We start from the raw sequence: 22,468 nt of genomic DNA on the forward strand, positions 1-22,468 counted from the left end.
TATTTAGAATTTCTTTTCAAATCTGTTAATATTATTTTCATAGATAATGTGACTAATTTATGTTATATTTATTATGACATAGTTGATCATAACAGAATTTATTAATTAAGTAATGGAAAAACTTGTTTCCTTAATAGCACCTATTATAGATATTATCAATAAAATTCTATAAGCAATGCATGCGAAAGAAATATATATATTTTTTTAAATTGGAACTTTAGTTTTTGTTTGCATAACCTCTTTTAATACTTTTAGTTCTAAAAGTAAATTTAGATAGTAAATGCAAAATATACACTACATCTGAAATAGTTTTCCAGATCAAGATGATCCTATTCCAAATCATGATCTTAAAGTTCTATTAAGTTTCTATAGCGTCATGCCACCTGCTTGTACTTGTTATTAAACTCTGTCAAACAAGCACAGATTTTCTGTCATGTAAGCCTTTTTTGACATGCTATTTAGTTTTTTTAAAACTTGCAAGACAAAAAATAAATAAATAAAAAGTAGATGTATTCATTAAAACCCTAGCTTTTCCTTTTAAGGTAAACTCGATTTCTAATTGTCGGTTTTTCATTCTCATATCTTCTTTTCTATTTTTTTTTTCTTTTACCTTTCTTTTAATTTTACATTTTACATTTTACATTGTTGAAGTCAAATATAACATAAACGCATATGAGGCCTTTTTATGTCAGGGAGCCTTAGGCAGGCACAGTCATCTAGCCTTCAAGCTGCCCCTGCACTGTCAGTGCCCACAGGACACAACCCTATATTAGCTGTGTCAACAACCAAAAAGAAAATAGTGACTTTTTTTCTCTTGGTTAGTCTATTCACTTTAGCTTAAAGCTAGTTTTCAGTCTTATATAGCATATTCCGTAGAGATGACATTTCTTGCTTGCTTAAAAATAAAAATAAAATGACATTTCTATGCTTCGGTACTAATCTTACTAAGTTGGAAAATGTAGAGGTTTTTGATTGGGCATGCTGGAAAATGAGCATGCTTGATTGTTTTTTTTTTGCTTTTTATTCCAAATGATCCAATTTTTTAATACTTGATGGGCTAACTGCCAATGTTTCTATTCACAAGTTGGTTAAACATCTCATTTGTTGTAGTAATCCTCCCCTGGTCTGTAGTCATGAACCTTGAGTTGTTTAAATTACAGTTTTGCATCTCTCTCTCTCTCTCCAAAAAAAACATTGCATTGAAGTAGGTTTGGCTTATTTTCCATTACTCTTCATACAGATCCATTTTTAAAACTGCCTTAGGATTTTACTCCGTATGAGCGTATTTTGGTCTTGATTTTTATTTCATCTTTATAATGTGCATTTTGAACTATCTGTTTGTTATGTGGAACCAGTAAGTGCTTATGGACACTTTTCGTCTCTATATTTTTTCATATCATTTTGATTATTTTGCTTTTGTGGAATATCTAATGAGCAAAAACATAAGGTGGGCATACGTGGTACTCAATTTATTGAAGTACCATGTTCTGCTAATACATTGAAAAGTCTTTGCTGCAAAAGCTTTTGTTTATTTATTTGGTAGCATGGAGAAAACACGTCTAATTTAATTTCATTATAATTAGGAATTTTTTGGTCAACGCCCTAGATCTTTGGTCTTGAGATGCCCTCCATGTGCTTTGTTTTTCTGAGGAATAACCTTATGTGCTACGCGTTTGTGAAGAACTGCCAAATGGAAATTTTATTCATATACAAACAGAATTATAATAATTTCAAAAATAATAGAATATATATTCTTTTAAATTTAGTTATACAGCCCAGATGCTATACCAGACTTAGGTTTGGCTCCCTATGCTATTTTTTATTTTTTATTTTAGAGGAATAACTCCTTGTGTCTTGAGTTAACGGAAAACACATGACCTAATCACAAACTACTACGTTTCTTTTTTTTTTTTTTTTTGCGCCGGGTGTCCAATAGCAGCCCAACTAATTCCAAGAGTGCACAAGCTCGGCAAGGAGCTTCCCGCAAGTACTCCTTGGGTAATTCAAGGGGAAAATCCCCCAGTCCGACGGCCCCTAGAGATTGTTTGCACCCAGTGGGATTTAAACCTTAAACCTGGAAGTAGCATACCTCCAAAACCTTTTACCACTTTAGCCAACCCCTAGGGGTTAATCACAAACTACTACATGTCAACCTTAATTGTTTTTTAAATAACAATCAAAATTGTTTAAGAGAATTAAAAAAAATATATTTTTTTAATAAACATCAGTATTTATTATAAAAAAAAAAAGGGATAACCACCAGTGGTGGCTGCATGTAGAACTCCTATCGTGGCCAGAAAGAATCTGTGTTGCTAGTAGCCCCGTTTTATCATTCTACAGAACTGCATGTAGCTTGTTTGATTCAATGTTGACTTCCTTTTTCCTTCATAGTTGTGAAGTAATTTTATGTTGAAATAATATTTTATAAAATTGTCAACTATTAGAATAACATTTTATACGTATAAATGTGTAAATAATTGCTGATAGTACATAGTTTTTCCTACTTTAGGTTGGTAGGAAGGAACAAATGTTCATTCTGGCACCCCTATTTGGATAAGTTGGTGTAGTTAGTTTGAGTCCTCTGATAGTTGAAGTGTGGGTTTAGCAGTGAACTCATTTCTTCTTTATTGTTTAGTTTGCTGATTTTGTGTCCCATTTATGGTTAGGCATATGCAAATGCACTTCATTATGATGTCATATATAGACATTCTAATTATTCAATTTATATTTTCCTCATAGAAGTTGAGCTGTTTTGATTTGTTAATGATTTCAGGTGAAGATGCAGAGTCTGGTTGTTTGGAAGACTCTATATGGACTAATTCAAATGTTTGTTTTGTTCCTTTTTAGTGATCTTTAGTGGCTATATTTTTTCTTTTATTCCATTCAGATTCGCTCAATCGGTGGTTCTTATGTTCAATGCATTCAGGTGACAGAGTCTCTTTCAAGGTACTGCATCTTATTGCATATCCCTGGAGGAAGCACTGATGCCGCACACTTCTCTGCATTATGTATCCTATTACTTGATCATTAGTCTTATTTTCCTGGAACGCTACTCTATTGAGCTATCTCCATTCATCAAATAAGAGTGTTAACCTTTGTAATTCAACATTCATCTACCAGATAAGCAGTTTGGTCTTGCATTTCATTTTCTAGATAAGCAGATTCACTCAGTACAACGTGCATGTTGACTCATTTTAAGAAAATTAGCTGTTAAATAATACTTACTTAGAGATGTTGAGCATTCAATCTTTAAAATTTGCATGACCTCTATGGGCACGTCTGGCATAGGTGGGGACTGCAGCCAAATCACTTGAAGGGTATGGCCCAAACATTCCAAGTGTATCGATGATATCTTTGGTGAAACACCAATCACAATACAGTTTTATTATCTTTCTTGACAAGTGAGTGTTTCCATAATTTCAAAATCAGATTTTTCATCAATTTTTTCTGATAATTACCTCAACAATTATTTCCACATTCAATCATTAGAAAAATGTGTTAATTTTGCAACTTAAAGGTCTCGTTTGTTTTCACAAACCATCTCATCTTATCTCATCTAATCATTTCAACTTTTCCAAACTCCCACATAAAATACAATATACAATTCAATTTCTTAAAATCCCAAAACAAAAATGATGTTAAAAAATTATATTCTAATAATATTTTGTTCAATTTTTAACTTACATCTCATCTCATCTCATGAGGCAGCTAGTTGTCCATATGTTGGTCCTGTGTCTCTTTTCTTTTTTGTCTTCTCCAGTGGTTGTTTTGTTCCTCAAAAAGTTCTATTGTGTGCTTAGAAATCTGTGCCATCTTGATGCTAGTACTATCATCATCGTATTAGACCTTATAAAATGGCTTGAATCAGCTCTTTGTAATTTTTTTTTTATTGTAATCAAGCACGCATCCTTGAATCAATCTGTAACAGACCCACAGAAATATGTTCCTTGTATAACAGCGATTGGATACAATGGTGTACAAGTTTGGCAAAATGGTATGATTTTGAATTGGAAACTCTGTTTCTGGCTTGCATCTAGGACAACGCATAATCGTGTTCTTAACATTCAGTTATTTTCATTCTTGAATAAATTTACAGAGGGATTTGTTGGTCCTGAAGATCTGTCATCCAGTTTAGAGAAGGCATGGTTGAGTCTTCACATCCAGGTATATGGTTTTACTCATTAGTCATCCCTTATGTGCATTATGGGACTGCTGCTCCCAATCCTTGTGTTATTATGTTGATGATTGGTCATGTTTGAGGATGTGATATCTTTTTTAACCTGGTTTTGACCAAGTTGTGGAAATGACCATGAAAAAGTTCAAACTACTTAGCTCTCTACAACTTGGTCACATTTTGCTGGAGTTTATTAGATGGAAATTTCTCTCTGATCACGTCCCTTGTCCTGTAAAGTTCCCGCTCCTTGAATCACTGCTCTTTATAGGATGATTGTTATACCCCTTTTCAAGACCAACTAAAATTGCGAATATACCTCTATGCCCTGTGTGGATACAAGAGGTGTTTCATCTCATCATTACAAATTTTTCAAATTCTCACATAAAATATAATAAATAATTCCACATTTTCGAATCCCAAAACAATAATAGTATTAAAAAATAATATTCTATCAATATTTCATTTAACTTTCTACTTTCATCTCAACTCACTATCCAAACTGCACCCAATTCACATTTATTGCAAATTACAATAGAATATTCCCTTTCCATTTTACAAATTTCAGATCAGACCAAATATATTAAACCAGTTCCATTCTTTTCTTTCAAAGTGCCTATACTAAAACTTTTTTTTGATAAGTAAATAAGAATTTATTAAAAACACCAACGGTCAAAGTGCCTATACTAAAACTGTGACAATAATCATGTAACGCCCTGTCCCTGAGGGTCTGGAGAGTTAATTCATATCGCTAAAAATTATTTTCCATCTACATAGTACATAATCAAATTTTTCTCTATCTCACAAACTACTCATTAATTCACATCAAATACTCCAGTATAATTAATCCAAGACAATACAAAGTCTTAATAAAAACATCAACCTCCCAACAATTCATATCATCAGAACACAATAAACTTACTGAATAACAAAATCCTCAATCCTCATGCAAACCTCTTATGCTTAAACCACTATTCTTAACTCCTCTTACCTATGCTCCATATTCTTGATCCTCAACTAGAAATATTCAAATCATCTGAAAATATTAGAGATAAGAGGGGGTGAGTTATCAACAACTCAGTAAGCAGAGAACATCTACTAGCGTGCAAGCATGAGCCTTTTCAGAAAGTTCAGTATGCAGAAACAAAATATTATATTTTTATATGCAGATCTCAGAAACATGTTATCAGAAAATCAGAGCGACTTTTCAATCTTTTCATACTCCAAAAAAGTCAAATGCTCATATTTAAAGATCCATTTCATATTAAAAAAAACACTTTGGCATAACATAATCTGAGCATCATCATCATATCAAAACAGTGCATCTTGCAGAGCAGAGACCATGTTTCACCCCCGTGGTAGGATTGTGCTATCCCCGGTGGCCAAACCGGGTAGAGACAGAGGTGAAATCTTTCCCTTATTCTTCTCGGAGCCCCGAGTGTGCACACAGGAAAGACCACAATAAAACCACCTTGTTTCCAAAGTGGGTGCACTCAGAGACAGAGAAGTTGGTACCAACCCAAACAGAGCAGAGCATAACAGAGCAGAGCAGAGTAGAGACAGAGTCAGATACAAAATCAGTACACCATGCCAAAGGTTTTCAGATGCCATATCAAAATAAAACAGAGTACCAAAGCATAATCAGATCGTTCTCACATACCGAAAACAAAAGTCAGAGAATCTTTCTAAATCAATGTACAATTTTTCAGATTTTGAATATCGCTCTTTTTCAGATTTCAGAGACAACATGACAAAATTTAGCTCATGTCTACACAATGCATGTCAGAAAATATTTTCTCTTTTTCATACATAATTCATGAGTAGTGCAAATAAGCGACCGATGTTGGTTTTTTCCAAGTTCTCATTTCATCACAAAAATATGCAAAGTTTTCAGAAAGTCAATCTTAGTCTCAATAATTCGTGTAAGGTCTAGCATAGGAACCCCGCTTACCTGGAATTCTTAGTTTTTCCAGAATTTTCTTCAAAAATGTCGAGTCGACTATAAATCGTCACCTATAAAAATAATCACGTAATTTCCGTAAGTTTCCAATCAATCACATATTTCGATATTTAAGCCTAAACTTCTAAAATAACCTATTTTAATTCCTCAAAACTTAAAACCCTCATAATTCCAAAATATATCACCACTTTCTAAAATCATCAATATCCACCGTAACCAACGTCAAATTCAAATCACCAATATTTAAACCCGAAACCGCCAATAAATCTCACATCATAAACCAATCACACAAACAACTCCATAATCCAATCCAACCGACCCCCTTACTCCTCAGACTCAGTCCGGCACAACCAACCAATTCACAGTAAATATGAGTTAGCGCAAAATACATTTAAATCTCAAAAGTTCTTTGAGAAAATACTTACAATGCTATAATATAATTTTCGAAGGATCACAGAGGTGCAAAAGATGGTGACACAGCAACGTAACAGTGTAAAATACACTGTGGCCGTGGGTCTCAAAAACTCACTTTTGAATGAAGACAAAGACCGACTCGAAATTGATAGGGTAAGGCTTAGGGATGTCGGTGAAGCTAATGGTGGTGGTGGTTTACCGTGGGTGGCGGCGTAGAAGGCGGTTTTAGGCCAAAAATATCCAAATCGGAAATGGAATTGGATGTGCTTCACCGGTGACGGATCGAAGCTAGGGATGGGTGCATTGGGTAGCTATGAAGTCGAGGATGAAGTGGTGAAGAAATGGTGGCCGGTGGTGGAACGATGGCGGCGCTGGAGTGAACAGAGCGCTGCGGCCTGGTGTGGTGCGTGGGGGCTATCGGCGGCAAGTTAGGGGCTGATATTGGTGGGGTGGTGTCGCCGGCTGGTGGGGAAGCTGATGGGAGGGGCGGTGTCGCGCACGGCGGCGCTGCGGCGGTGGGCTGGGAGAGGTGACGCGGATGCACGAGGAAGGGGAAGGGGGTTGTCCCGCGCTGGGGGAAAAAAGCAAGGGAAAGAAAAAGAAAAGGAGAAGAAAGAAAAGAAAGGGAAAAGAAAAGAAAGAAAAAGAAAAATGAGGGAAAGAAAATGAGGTCCAATTCCTACATCTTGGGTCACAAAAATGATCCAACGGAAATGATTTCAAAACAACATCTCAATTAAAATAATTTAAACGTAATGATAAAATGAAAATAAAATTATTTAAATCCAACAATCAATTAATTTAAAAGAAGAACAATTTAAATGTATCACAATAATAAATATTAAGAAAACATCTCAAATAAATTTTCACAATTTAAAGATCATAAAATAAACCATCTAAAAATATCCTATAAATTTAAAACAAGAGAATAAATTTTTGAATTATTAAAAATAATCATTCAATAAAAATACACTAAAATACGGGGCGTTACAAATCACCTATTGTAGGCCAAATGCTATTACTGGGCACTAAAAAGTTGGCATCCCTCTGAACAAACTTAGTTTCTTTTTATTAAAGATATGTAACAAGGTCATATATGGTGGATTCCAGGAAACAACTGCCAGTGTCCCAAGTGCAGCACTTGCTTCAAGGATTTCTGGAGCATCTACTTCTATTTCTAGTGCTGCATCCTCATCTGGCGAACAAAGTTCTTTAAGTACAGATTATAACGCCCCAAACCTGGGTGGCTTGGAGAATTACTACCTGTGACTTATAAACACAAATTCCGACACAACTAAAATAAATCTCCATCAAAACTTTATTATCAAAACTCAAACTCAAGTCTTTCAAATAAACACCTTGAAAACTCCATAAAACCAATATTGCAACAGAACAAAAAATAAACTAAGGAGTCCACAATCTCCCGGTAGTCATAACAAACCAAACTGATAACTTAACGAGTCTTACTAACCCAAGATAAAATTTAATCTAAGAGACATTAAATCTGAAGGACATCAGAATTCCTTCTCTTAACATCCCCTCCTCTGCTTAATCATGCTCACCAAACTAAACCCGATCCTCAGTTGGACTATCCACATCATCTGAAAATATTATGAAGATAAGGGGTGAGTTATCAACAACTCAGTAAGCAAGAGACATATGCTAGCGTGCAAACATGAGCATTTACCAAGTGCAATATGCAGAACAAAATATTTTACAGAGTTATCTTGCAGAACAAAAAAAAAACATATTTTTCTAAATGTAACAGAGCGATGGTTTTAAGACAAGTAAAACCCGTAATACTTTGGCATAACATAAACTGAGTATCATTATCACATCAAAACAGAGCATCACACAGAGCAGAGACCATGTTTCACCCCCGTGGTAGGGTTGTGCTAACCCCGGTGGCCAAATCAGGCAGAGACAGAGGTGAATCTTTCCTTTATTCTTCTCGGAGCCTCGAGTGTGCACACAGGAAAGACCACAATAAAACCACTTTGTTTCCAAAGTGGGTGCACTCAGAGACAGAGAAGTTGGTACCAACCCAAAACAGAGCAGAGCATAATAGAGCAGAGCAGAATAGAGCAGAGCAGAGCAAAGCAGAGACAGAGTCAGATACAAAATCCAGTATACCATGCCAAAGGTTTTCAGATGTTATATCAAAATAATACAGAATACCAAAACAAAATCAGCCAGTTTACACACACTGACAACAAAAGCCAGAATATCTTTCTAAATAAATGCACAATTTTTCAGATTCTCAATATCGCTCTTTTTTCATATTTCAGAAACCACATGACAGAATTTAGCTCATGTCTACACAATGCATGTCAGAAAGTATTTTTCCTTTTTCATACAGATTTCATGAATAACGCAAATAAGCGACCGAGGTTGATCTTTATTTTTTCTAAGTTCTCATCTCATCACAAAATATGCAAGTTTTCAGAAAGTCAACCTCAGTCTTATTAACTTGTATAAAACCTAGCATAGGAACTCCACTTACCTGGAATTCTTAACTTTTCTAGAATTTTTTTCAAAAATGTCGAGTCGACTATAAATCGTCACCTATAAAAATAATCACGTAATTTCCGTAAGTTTCCAATCAATCACATATTTCGATATTTAAGCCTAAACTTCTAAAATAACCTATTTTAATTCCTCAAAACTTAAAACCCTCATAATTCCAAAATATATCACCACTTTCTAAAATCATCAATATCCACCGTAACCAACGTCAAATTCAAATCACCAATATTTAAACCCGAAACCGCCAATAAATCTCACATCATAAACCAATCACACAAACAACTCCATAATCCAATCCAACCGACCCCCTTACTCATCGGACTCAGTCCGGCACAACCAACCAATTCACAATAAATATGAGTTAGCGCAAAATACATTTAAATCTCAAAATTTTTTTGAGAAAATACTTACAATGCTATAATATAATTTCCTAATGATCCCGGAAGTGCAAGAAGTGGCAACACAGCTGCAGAACAGTGCAAAATGCACTGTGGTCGTGGGTCACAAATACCCATTTTTGAACAGGGACAAATCAAGACCCGAAATTGATAGGGTAGGGCTTAGAGAGGTCGGTGAAGCTAGTGGTGGTGGTGGTGGTTTGTCGTGGGTGACGGCGTAGAGGGTGGTTTTAGGCCAAAAATGTCGAAATCGGAGATGGAGATAAATAGGCTTCACCGGTGATGGATCGGAGCTGGGCCTGGGTCCATTGGGTTGCTAGGAGGTCGAGGATGAAGTGGTGAAGAGATGGTGGCCGGAGGTGGCGCGACTGCGGCGCTCAAGCTCAAAGGGTGCTCGGCTTGGTGTGGTGCGTGGGGGCTATCGGTGGCGCAAGGGAGGCTGAGATTGGTGGGGTGGTGTCGCCGGCCGGTGGGGAAGCTGATGGGAGGGGCGGTGTCACGTACAGCGGCGCGGTGGCGGTGGGTTGGGAGAGGTGATGCAGACGCACGGGGAAGGGGAAGGGGGCTGTTGCGCGCTGGGGGGAAAAGCAGGGGAAAGAAAAAGAAAAGGAGAAGAAAGAAAAGAAAGGGAAAAGAAAAAAGAGAAAAAGAAAAGTGAGGAAAAGAAATGAGGTCCAATCTCCACATCTTGGGTCACAAAAATGATCCAACGGAAATGATTTCAAAACAGCATCTCAATTAAAATAATTTAAACGTAATGATAAAATGAAAATAAAATTATTTAAATCTAACAATCAATTAATTTAAAAGAAGAACAATTTAAATGCATCACAATAATAAATATTAAGAAAACATCTCAAATAAATTTTCACAATTTAAAGATCATAAAATAAACCATCTAAAAATATCCTATAAATTTAAAAAAAGAGAATAAATTTTTGAATTATTAAAAATAATCATTCAATAAAAATACACTAAAATACGGGGTGTTACACAGTTGTTCCATCGTCTTCAGTAGACAAGCATGTCCAATCCAAAGAGACTAAGTTGGTAGTAACCTCTGAGTTAATAGAGGAAAAGAAAGGTCTTGAATGTGAAGCTGAGGTAACTAGTGACAGCAGTCTTTGCCGCATTGACCTTTACTTTTTAACAACTGCACTTGCACGATATGCTTGACCTGTTTCCTTTCATTTATGTGGACAGGAGAAAAATACTGAAATGGATGACAACACATCTTCAAGATCACATGATCTCAGCAAGTCAAAGAGTGCTGTGGGTGAACAGTCCAACTCATCATCTGAAGTAGCCAAGGGATCACTTGGTCCTATTAGAGATAGTATTATTTCTGTTAGTTCTGTTATGTCTCTGTTATTTCTCTTTTTAGTAAGTTACATTTTAGTTACATTTTTAGTAACAGATAGGTTAGTTATGTTGCTTAGGTATTTAAAATATTTCTTTCCCACCTATTATACACGGTATATAAAGCATTTCTGCTTTGATGTATAGACAGAAGTCTTAATATAGAATAGAATTCGATGCTCTGCATCTTTTGGCACTTTCTTGATATCAATCTTAATATGGTATCAGTTTGAAAAACACATTCCCGCGCAATGACTGATTCTTCTTCAGTATCATCTTCTCCCTCTGATCTTTCTTCTGATTCCTCCAGTCCTTACTATCTTCACCATGGAGATAGTCTAGGATCCATTCTTGTTACTCAAGTTCTCATTGGTGACAATTACCATACTTGGCGTAGATCCATGCTAATGGCCCTCACTGCCAAGCCAGTAGGTACTTCTTCTCTTTTTCATAGCTGGACCAGATGCAATAACATGATCTTGTCTTGGATTCTTAATTCTATTTCTAAAGAGATTGCTGCTAGTGTCATATATGTCGAATCTGCCAAGGAAGTTTGGTCTGATCTTCAAGAACATTTCTCTCAAGGAAATGGTCCTCGGATCTTTCAACTGCAGAAGTCTATTGCTTCTCTTATGCAGAATGATCTCTCTGTTAGTACCTATTTCACTCAAATGAAAGGTTATGGGATGAATTGATGAACTATAGACCCTTACCTGTATGTTCATTTGGAGGTCTATGTACATTGATGGCCATGCATCAGCAAGACTATGTTATGCGTTTCTTGATGGGGCTGAATGACTCACTCTCTCAAGTGCGTGGTCAAATCCTTTTGATTGATCCACTTCCTCCTATGAACAAGGTTTTCTCTCTTGTTCTTCAAGAAGAGCGTCAGAGAGACATTGGATCACCTCTTATCTCTCACATTCCATCTGCTGCACTCTCATCAACAGCAAAACAGGCTCATCAGATTAAACCCTCCACTCGCAAAGACAGACTTATTTGCTCCCATTGCTCTGTTCCTGGGCATACAATTGAAAAATGCTTCAAGTTACATGGATATCCTCTTGGATATCGCTCCAAAGGAAAATATTCCACTCCATCATCTTTAGCTCATCAAGTTGCTGGTGATTCTACCTCTTCATTTCCACTCACACCACAACAATGCCAGCAGCTTATAGCTCTTCTCAATTCTGAATCACATGTGTCTCAAACAGCCAATGTGATTTCTTCAGTTGATCATCTTTCGGGTAAATTTTCTTCTGTTTTTTCCATTAAAACAACATTTCCTATGCACATTACTTCAGATGATTGGATCATAGACACCGGTGCCACGGATCATATGGTCCATTCTACTTCCCTTTTCACTTCTTTTCATTCCACACATAACTCGTTTGTCAAAATGCCCAATGGCATTTCTGCACCAGTTACACATATTGGATCCATTCATCTATCTCCACAGCTCATTTTGCATAATGTTCTGTGTGTACCTTCTTTTCAATTCAATCTTCTTTCTGTCAGCCAACTAACCAAATCAACATCTTGTTGCTTAATTTTTTCTGGTAATACTTGCTATATACAGGACCTCACCCATTGGAGAATGATTGGGAAGGGTAAAGCCAAATGAGGATTATACATACTGCATAAATCAGATGATCATGTTACTCTTCCTTATAATTCAAATTTCAATTCTGCTTATGTTTCACACTCTAATCATTCTGAGTTTGATATTTGGCAATAAAGGTTGGGTCATCCATCCTTTTCTCGAATAAAATTGTTGTCTTCTATTGTACCTACTGCTTCCATAAATAATGACATTCCATGTCAATTTGCCCACTTGCTAAACACAAGAGATTGCCATTTCCTTCTCACAGTGAACACATTTCTTCATGTCCTTTTCAACTTATTCACTGTGATATATGGGGCCCATTTCAGTCTCAGTCATTGGATGGTTTTAAGTATTTCTTAACCATTGTAGATGACTTTTCTAGAAGTACTTGGGTTTATTTGATGAAGTCAAAATCTGAAACTCAAGTGCTATTACAGAATTTCATTAATATGGTTGCCAATCAATTTGATTATTCCATCAAAACTATAAGGACAAACAATGGCACTGAATTTGATATGCCTCATTTTTTTTCTTCTAAAGGCATAGTTCACCAATTATCTTGTGTGGCCACCCCTCAACAAAATTCAGTAGTTGAGAGGAAGCACCAACATATTCTCAATGTTGCTCGTGCTCTTCTTTTTCAGTCCAGTATCCCTTTGTTTTTCTGGTCTGACTGCATTCTTAGAGCAGTGTATCTCATTAACAGGATTCCTTCTCCCTTGCTAGCAAACAAAACACCATATGAATTACTTTTCAAAAAACCACCATCATATTCTCACCTCAAAGTGTTTGGCTCTCTTTGTTATGCATCTACACTAGCTCACAATCGATCTAAATTTGCTCCTCGAGCTAGAAGGTGTATTTTCATTGGCTATCCTCTTGCTATTAAAGGATACAAACTCTATGACCTTGATAGTCATACTGTTTTTGTATCTCGAGATGTTGTTTTTCATGAACACATCTTTCCCTTTAAGTCATTAAATCAAAATCTCAATGCTTTACCACAATCTTCTCCTGTCTTTCCTACACCTACTCTTGATCAACATGTTTCTTTTCCATCCATTCCAGTGAGTTCATCTCTATCTGATTCTACAGAACCTGTCAATTCAGAATCCACTCATTCAGAATCCACTCATACAGAACTTGTTCCTAATCAATCCACACCTTCACAAGATCATTCTCTTCCTAGAAGATCTTCTCGAGTACATAAACCACATGGTTATTTGCAAGATTTTCATTGCCATTTGGCATCCTCACAGGCTTGCTCTTCTTCATCTTCAATTGGGAATTCTGGTTCTTTATCAGGTAAGCAATATCCACTTTCTCATTTTATTGGTTATTCTCATTTATCATCTAAACACAAAGCCTTCACCTTAGCTCTTTCAACCTTTGTTGAACTCAAGTTTTATCATCAAGCTGTCAAAATTCCTCATTGGAGAATTGCTATGGCTGAATAAATTCAAGCCTTAGAAAAGAATAACACTTGGACATTAACTAATCTTCCCCATGGAAAGAGTCCAATTGGATGCAAATGGGTTTATAGAGTAAAACTGAAATCTGATGAGACACTCGAGAGGTATAAAGCAAGATTGGTTGCTAAGGGTTTTACACAACAAGAAGGAGTAGACTACTTTGATACTTTTTGTCCAGTTGCCAAAATGGTTATTGTCAAGTGTCTTCTTTCCATAGCAGCTGCAAAAGGTTGGTATTTAATCCAATTGGATGTCAACAATGCCTTCCTTCATGGAGATTTGTTGGAAGAAGTTTACATGTCCTTGCCTCCTGGTTTTGGTGACAAAAGTGATACAAGAGTTTGTAGGTTGAACAAATCCTTGTATGGTTTAAAACAAGCTTCAAGACAATGGTTTGCTAAGTTTTCTTCTACCATTCTTGATCTTGGCTTTAAACAATCTAAAACGGATTACTCTCTTTTTACACTATTGCAAGGCACCAGTTTTATTGCTTTACTAGCATATGTGGATGACATCCTTATTGCTAGCAATGATATAGAAGCTATCAATATTTTCAAAACATTCCTTGATCAGAAAGAAATTCAAGCTTAAGGATCTTGGGTCTTTGAAATATTTTTTGGGTTTGGAAGTTGCAAGGAATAGTTCTGGTATCTCTTTGTCTCAAAGGAAATATGCCTTAGAGATTTTATCAGATACTAGATTCATGGGCTCTAAACCTGTTAAAACTCCCATGGAACAACACCTCAAGCTATCTCGAGTTGATGGTGCTATTTTGGAAGATCCTAAGGCCTATAGGAGATTAGTGGGCAGACTTCTTTACCTTACTATCACACGGCCAGATATCACTTTTGCAGTCCACACCTTAAGTCAATTCATGGACTCTCCTCGACTGCCTCATCTTCATGCTGCTCAGAGAATTTTACAATACATTAAAGACTCTCCTGGCAAAGGTTTATTTTTTCCTACTAGTTCCAATCTTCACTTGACTGCTTTTGCTGACTCAGTTTGGGCTGGCTGTCAGGACACTCGAAGATCTATAACAGGCTTTTGTATTTTTCTTGGCACATCTCTCATTTCATGGAAATCCAAGAAGCAATGCACAGTTTCCAGATCCTCAGCTGAATCTGAATATCGAGCCATGTCTAACACAGTTTGTGAGCTTGTGTGGTTACTTTCTTTGCTCCATGATTTACAAGTTCCTCACTCTCAAGCTGTTGCTCTTTATTGTGACAACAAGGCTGCCATTCATATTGTGACTAATCCTATGTTTCATGAAAGAACAAAGCACATAGAAATAGACTGCCACTTTGTTCGTGACAAGGTTCAAGCAGAAGTTGTGAAGCTTTTTCATGTTTCCTCTCATCATCAATTGGCAGATTGTTTTACTAAACCATTAGGATTTCCTTTGTTTTCTGATCTTGTATCCAAGCTGGGCCTTATCAACATACATGCTCCAGCTTGAAGGGGAGGGTATTAGAGATAGTATTGTTTCCGTTAGTTTTGTTATGTCTGTTATTTCTCTTTTTAGTAAGTTACATTTTAGTTACATTTTTAGTAACAGATAGGTTAGTTCTGTTGCTTAGGTATTTAAAATATTTCCTTCCCGCCTATTATACACGGTATATAAAGCATTTCTGCTTTGATGTATAGACAGAAGTCTTAATACAGAATAGAATTCGATGCTCTGCATCTTTTGGCACTTTCTTGATATCAATCTTAATAGGTCCTTTAGTGGCTGACATAGAAAATTCTAGAGTTGAACATAACTCTTCCAGTGCTGAAGATGGGTGTCCTGCCCTAGAAAAAATCAGCGATCAGCATTCAGTTGTTCCTGTACGTGTTGAAGAATTTGTTGGTACTGAAGTAAATGAGGCTGAAGAAGATGAGAAAGCTCAAGCTGTAAACCATATGCAGGCTTATGCATCTGAGAGACAATACATCAAGTGATGTCCATCTAAATATCCGATTGCCCGCAGGCTTGAGCCTACAAGATAAGTTTTCTGTCACAAGCACTTTGAGAATGGTGAAAGACTATGTGGACAAAAAACAACCTAGTGGGTTTGGGACTTATGATCTAGCCATTCCTTATCCCCGCAAAGTATTCGGCGATCAAGGTATGAACGTCTCATCATCTTTGGGCTTAGCAAAAAGGCTAAAATACATAATAGCCCTCCCAAGCTTAGAGTTGCGGCCTATTTGGTCCCTGTAATTTTCCATTTGATCAATTTAATTCTTGAACTTGCACAGCATGGTCAATGTGGCCTCTCTTTCATTTCTGTTTACTTTGTTGCAGTCAAATTTCACGCGAAGCTGTATAGAAAAGTAATCTAGATGAAACCTTTTTATCCTCGCCTGCAGACTGGGCAATATTAGCGTGAATGGAAAGGTCACATTGACCATGTTGTGCATGTTAAGGAATAGGTATTGGGGCTTTCTACTAGCACAGAATAGCAGATACAGTTAAACATCGTTATTATTTTGTAGTAACTTATCCAAAAAAAAAAGAAAAAAGAAAGATATCTTTTGGTAGTCCAGCACTATGTAGCATAAAGCAGCATGAGCGTTTGTAACGAACTAGGTCATGGCTTAGCCGCATATGAAAGTGATGCTATTCTGACCCAAGTAGACACTATCTGCATAAGATCTTATTTACAGGCTAAAAATGCATAAAATGCATGCTTTTCTCAAAGTACAAGCTTGCTGTTGCATGGGATGAGCTTGGAAGTCAGACATGGCATTCTCCTGTAGCAATGGACATTTGCTAACCATCCAATCGTTGTTGATTCTATTTCACTGGTTTTTTATTAGTAAATCTATTTTAGTCGTTCTCTAAAAGTACTGTGTTAATTATTTCAGTATCATGATCAAGATATTGTTCCAAAAATCTTCATTCTAGGACCAATGTAGGGAAATTTTCAGCCAAGTGAGGTTTCTCAAGTGCTTTCATACATGACAACATTTCAATGTGAAATTGCTTCTCGTCATTGCAGATTTGAGCAAGTCATTGTCAGGGCTGGGCCTTTTTAATAGACAGGCTCTGATAGTAGTCCCACATCAGAGAGCTGTGGGTAATTACAGTGCAGCATCTCCGTCCTCTGATCAAACAAATTTTACTAATGTTGATTCTTCAGATGGAGCTAATGTTGGATATTTTGCATATGTGAGGAGGATTTTATCATACGTGAATCCTTTCTCCTATCTTGGTGGTGGTGCCAGCTCATCAAGTTGATCTGGACAAGAATCTCAAAATGGGATATGGCAATATAGTGAGTTTCCTTACCTTACCATGCCAATTTCATGCTATTAGGTCAAGCTCTGGGGTCAAGGAAGTTATTTATTGAATGTTAATGTTAGGTCAAGCCAGAAATAAGTTTTAAGTACTCTTTCCATATATGCTCATATATTTGATTAAGGGGGAAAACTGAATGAAAACATTTTCAATAAAGTACGTTCTACCATTTTAGGAAATTTTACAAAAGAAGTCTAAATGAGGAGTTAGTGTAATCATCTATACTTAATAGAATCTAGATTCTTTACCAGGATGGCCCGTGGTTTATAAAAATTTATGAATGAAATGCATTGAGGAAGTGTTGGAGGTGCTAGAAACTTAGAATGAGCTATATTGGCCATGGTCAACTAGTTAGCTAGTTATCTAACATGCCTGCACACATTCCATTCTCCAATGGCAAGGCCCACCATTTAACAAAAATTATAAATGGAATGTAGATTAGGTGTTGTATGTGTGCCTACTGTTAATATGAAATAATTAGTTAGTCTTCAAAAATTTCTTCCTGCATCTAATATTTTTTATTATCTTCTTGGTTCTGATCCAGATGAGCAGATCACGTACAACTGTCAATTTTGTGAGTTCTACAATTAAATAGACCTTTTAAATTGTAATTTATGGTGCCGTTTCCGTGTTCGTATTGTGTTCTGTGCATTAGTAACTAATATCTGGTCTCTATATGTTTCTTTCATTGTCCACAACCTATTAAATTTCTGGTATTGAAGTATTTCCACGAGTCCTTTAAAGTCTGCCGAAATATAAAGGCTGACGGGCATTGTTTATAGAAATAATCTTCGCAGCAGCCATTATTTGGCTGCATCCATTGCACACTTGATGTCTAGACCGGATTCACTAACACCACTGAATCGGTTTTGATTCGTTCCGTCTCTCAGCTCATTCCCCTCATTCAACCATTTCCAAGAGCTCAGCTCCAAAGCCCCCCGAACCTCAGCCATCAAAGCACAGCCACCACAACCTCGGGAGGCCACCACGACCTTGCCCTCCCCGCCCCACCCCACCCCACCACGACCTCGCCTCCCCGCCCCACCACGACCTTGCCCTCCCCTCCCCACCACGACCTCAACCCTCCCGAGGAGATCAATCCCCAAGCCCTCGGTCCCCCAGTCCACCAACGAAGCCCTCGGTTCCATCTCAGTCCACTGACGTGAAGCCACCCTCAGTCCACCGAAGCTCTCAGTTCAATGGGAGGTTTAGCATATATTTCAATTTTTTTTTCCTCTGTTTACTCCTTTCTCTGTATTTGCTAGAAACTAACGGTACCCTCCTGTAGACCTCTCTCTCGGCAGCTCTAAACTCCCACTGGTTTCTTGCCTGTACATGCTTAAATACTAAGCCCTCCCTATGGGGAAGTATAAGGTATCGAGAGCTTAACTTTTGCATTTTTTTTTCAAATCAGAGTAGTTTTTTCAATTGACAAAAGTTGGTTGCCTGAAAGTGGAGTCAGACTCTGAAGTTTTGTTCTCACATATGAATATAGTATGGTTTGCCTGCATTTGCTTTTCCATTTTTTGGTACACAAAAAGAATACTCGAGTTCGTGATCTTTTAATTTTTTCATAACATGTTTATGAAAATTTACTGTCTTTGAATATAATGGTTGCTTATGATTTTTTCCCACCTTCCCTTCACACAATACTCTCATTCTCTTTATTCGTTTGGAATAAAAGAATGACTGTGAACCTTAAATTGGAGGATTGTTTACTGCATTGTTTAATTTACTCCATAGTTTAATTTACTCTATAGTTGAAGGATATATTGTGTTTCTAATTACTTAGGGTTTCCTTCTTATAAAAAAAATGTTAAATTAACATTTTCTTCCTAGTAGTCTATTTTCTCAATCTTAATAGTGTGAAATCCAATAAATGATTGCAATGGACCACACTGTTGCCCAGAACTCCTTCCATTTGGAAGAGACTCTTCCTCTGAAACTCTTGCACAATCATGAGTTAAATGCATTGGGATCCTTCTACAGCTATCCAAATCATGTTAATAAGGGTACTAAGGGCACTGTAATATTGAAAATCATCTCAGAATTTGAAGGCAATTGATTTCCTAGTTTGCCTCACATCTAGTGGTTTTTAGTATCATTCTATTCCTGTTGTTGAAAGTAAAGGAGAGTAGTATAATATAGAGAATAGAGAACTGACAAGGGAGAATTTTCACAGGGAAATGAGTTTTTTATTGAAAGGGAAATCAGGTTCAAAAAGCGAAGGGGGGGGGGGTTTACCTTTTACGGCATTCAAAAAAGCAACTTCTCATCCTTTTTATTGAAGCACTTCTTTGCCAACATTGGAAATTTTAAAATATAATGCCCACAAAGTATAGAGATCTATTGAATGACCAATGGGCATTTGGCATTGAGTGTAGATATCTCCTTACCTTTTTCATACAGTAAAAATACTCTATAAACTTAAACTGAGTCCAGTCATGGTTGGAGTCAAGGAATGGAGCAAATTTGCTGAATGAGTGCTTCTCATGCCTCAGATATGCATAAACACATCGCCAACTTGGATAGAACATAGTGGATCAATATTGAAATATGTTCATTTGTCTCATGCATACTCACTAACTCAATTATGTTCTAAACAAATGCTAAGACAGCTATTTAACATATACTTCACAACACATTCATATTGCAACTCGATCAAGTTCCTCAACATGTTGACACTGGATAATAGGATTCAAACCACTAAACAGATGGTTGGAGATAAAATTAGAATAATGAACTTTGGGAATTGTCTAAGGGCGAATAATTTCTCTTTGAATTTGTCTTGGTTTTTCAGAATCACACATGGTGTCATCCCAATCATCATCTTTAGTTAATGATTTTGTGATGGAGTCACCAAGTTGTTGGTGTGGCTTGAAAACACCACTACAGACGTCCCACACTAAGAAAAATCCTGGAAGGAGATTTTTTGCCTGCCCAAACTATAATATGGTAAAGTGACTTTATATTTGTCATATTTGCATATCAATTTGCTTTTCGCAGGGTGTAATTTATCATGTTAATTGGGAGTTCGCACTATGTGCAGGGAGATGCAAGGTGTGAATTCTTCGTATGGGCGGATATACTTCATCTGCTAGAGGAGAATTTTTGTGTTAGAGAGAATAAGGCTTCAAAGACGTGGGATGATGTACTACAATGCGAGTATGACGTTCAGAAAAGAGAAGATAAAGTGAGAGAGATAGCAAAGAATCTAAAAAGGGAAAAGCGAAAATTGCTATGTTTGTATTGGGTTATCACATTTGTAATAATGTTTGCTTGGCTCGGATAAATTTCATACAAAAAGCACATTGTATGGATTAGATGAGTTTTGAATAGAATTAGCTTGTTAACACCATGTTTTGATGAAAACCATGTAAATTGAATGTTGCGAAATCAACCTGTGTAATGAAAATAGGTTGTACACTTCAATCGACTTTGTAAACTTTTGCCAAGTCTTATTTAGTTGATCGACTATGATCATTTAATTTATAATTCAAGCAACACAAGTCTATGTAGATCTTTTCTATGCTTCTCTGTTTTTTTATATGCCTATTCTATAGATGTTCGGATTGTCATGCCAAAGGTTTGTCAAAAGTTTTGAAGGTGGTATTCGTGGTGAGGGATGCAAATAGATTGCACAACTTTGAGGGGGGCTGAGGTCCTGTGGAGATTATTGGTGATCACAGATGTCTTTATACAGTGGCCTATTTTTTTTTAAAGAAATAGATTGTGTTCCCTCTCGAAGTCGTCTTGCTCAACCTTTATAAAATAGATATTACTAGAATATATGACCAATTGGGCGCACATACATAAAATTTATGTGATACCGTATGCTACCATAGTTATTTTCCAATCCGTCAAGGTTGATTCCAACAGTCCAAAATAAATATATTTATAAAATACATGAATCAATATTTCACTAAACATCTTTCACTTATGTATACAGTATACGGCAAGAAGAACAAAGAGGACAACCTTTAACATCCTCTACAGAGACCAACTAATTAACAATGCACGCAGGCAGCATCATCTATATTTTCTCTCCAAAATTCCCTTCGAATTCCGAAAAGCTAGCGTGCCACCAACTATTTATTTTGCTATTCTTTCACCAGCTCTTTTCTGCTATTCTGCTATGCAGGGAAGCGTGATTTGTCGAGACACTCTTTGTGCGCCCAAGCCATTGGATCAATGATTGTTCCTCCAAAGCTTGCAGCGTGGACAACCATTTGAGAATTAGCCAAAATTACCACACCAAATCTAGAATTTAAAAAGAAAATTGAAACTAAGTTGGGTGGAGGAGCCTAGTCCATAATATATGAGCCTGATTATTCTAAATATAAGTACATGAAACTTGGCCTTTGGCTACAAGACTAAACAAGGAGAACAACTATTTCATCCTAAAAAAGAAAACAAAAACCTCAGAAATTCCATGGAGTTGGTGGTGGAGTGATTGTAAAGGAAGAGTGGCAAGCCTAGAGAAGAATTTCTGGTGAATAAAAAACAGGCGAGTAAGTTCATGAATTATGAGCTGAGTGTTTCATAATAAAAGTAGAACAAGCGAGTAAGTTCATGAATCCAAGCCTCACTAGGAACCAATGAAACTTACCAATCAACAAGAGTACAACAAAATTAACCACCCCCACATCCACAAACTACACCAAACCCTCTATACGAGCTTCAAAAAATGTTTCTTCTCATCACCATAGAGTTACAAGTGTGCATCAATATGGTCACACATCTGAAAGAAAACAACTATAATTAAAACAAGGACTGTCGATGCATGCTTTTTCTTTAATCAAATTGTTTACATCATGATGTCATACATGGTTTTCACTTAATGAAAATACACAGTTAACCTCATTTCCTGGTGGGGTTGATCATGTAAGAATGTTGTTTTGTGTTCCAACACCAAGCCCATCATCAAATTGGTGCTATTGAGATCCCAAGGTGTTAGCCAATTTTGTTTCATCTACCAAGATTTTCCTGCAAGTCTAAGTTGCAAAACAAAAATAGACATATATTAGAATCAATATACCAACTATTAACAGTGCAAATTTTTCCAAGAGTTACTGGTTTCTTTCTCTTTGTTGCCATCTTTTCCACGGGTGGAACATTTCTCTTACTTAGGGGTCTCCCTTTCCTTCAGACTACGTTAGGGCTTAATATCTTCTATCTTTATCCAAGACCACCTTTGGTTTGACCTTCGTTTGTTCGAATGTTGACTCTAGTGTTGAACCTTCCATTTTGTCTCAAACTCATCAATGACACGT

The 22,468-nt window shown here is 36.6% G+C and overlaps 1 long non-coding RNA gene and 1 pseudogene across 1 annotated transcript; both read left to right on the forward strand.

Moving 5' to 3' along the window:
- The first annotated feature begins 685 nt into the window (after positions 1 to 685).
- LOC121246235 overlaps positions 686 to 22,468 on the forward strand; it is a 33,967-nt pseudogene continuing 12,184 nt past the window's right edge.
- On the forward strand, positions 19,999 to 20,411 carry LOC121240213. Its single transcript, XR_005935490.1, has 2 exons — positions 19,999 to 20,150; positions 20,245 to 20,411. It is a non-coding gene; the product is annotated as an uncharacterized LOC121240213 (long non-coding RNA).

The sequence above is a fragment of the Juglans microcarpa x Juglans regia genome, chromosome 1D (genome assembly GCF_004785595.1).
Source record: "Juglans microcarpa x Juglans regia isolate MS1-56 chromosome 1D, Jm3101_v1.0, whole genome shotgun sequence".
NCBI lineage: Eukaryota > Viridiplantae > Streptophyta > Magnoliopsida > Fagales > Juglandaceae > Juglans > Juglans microcarpa x Juglans regia.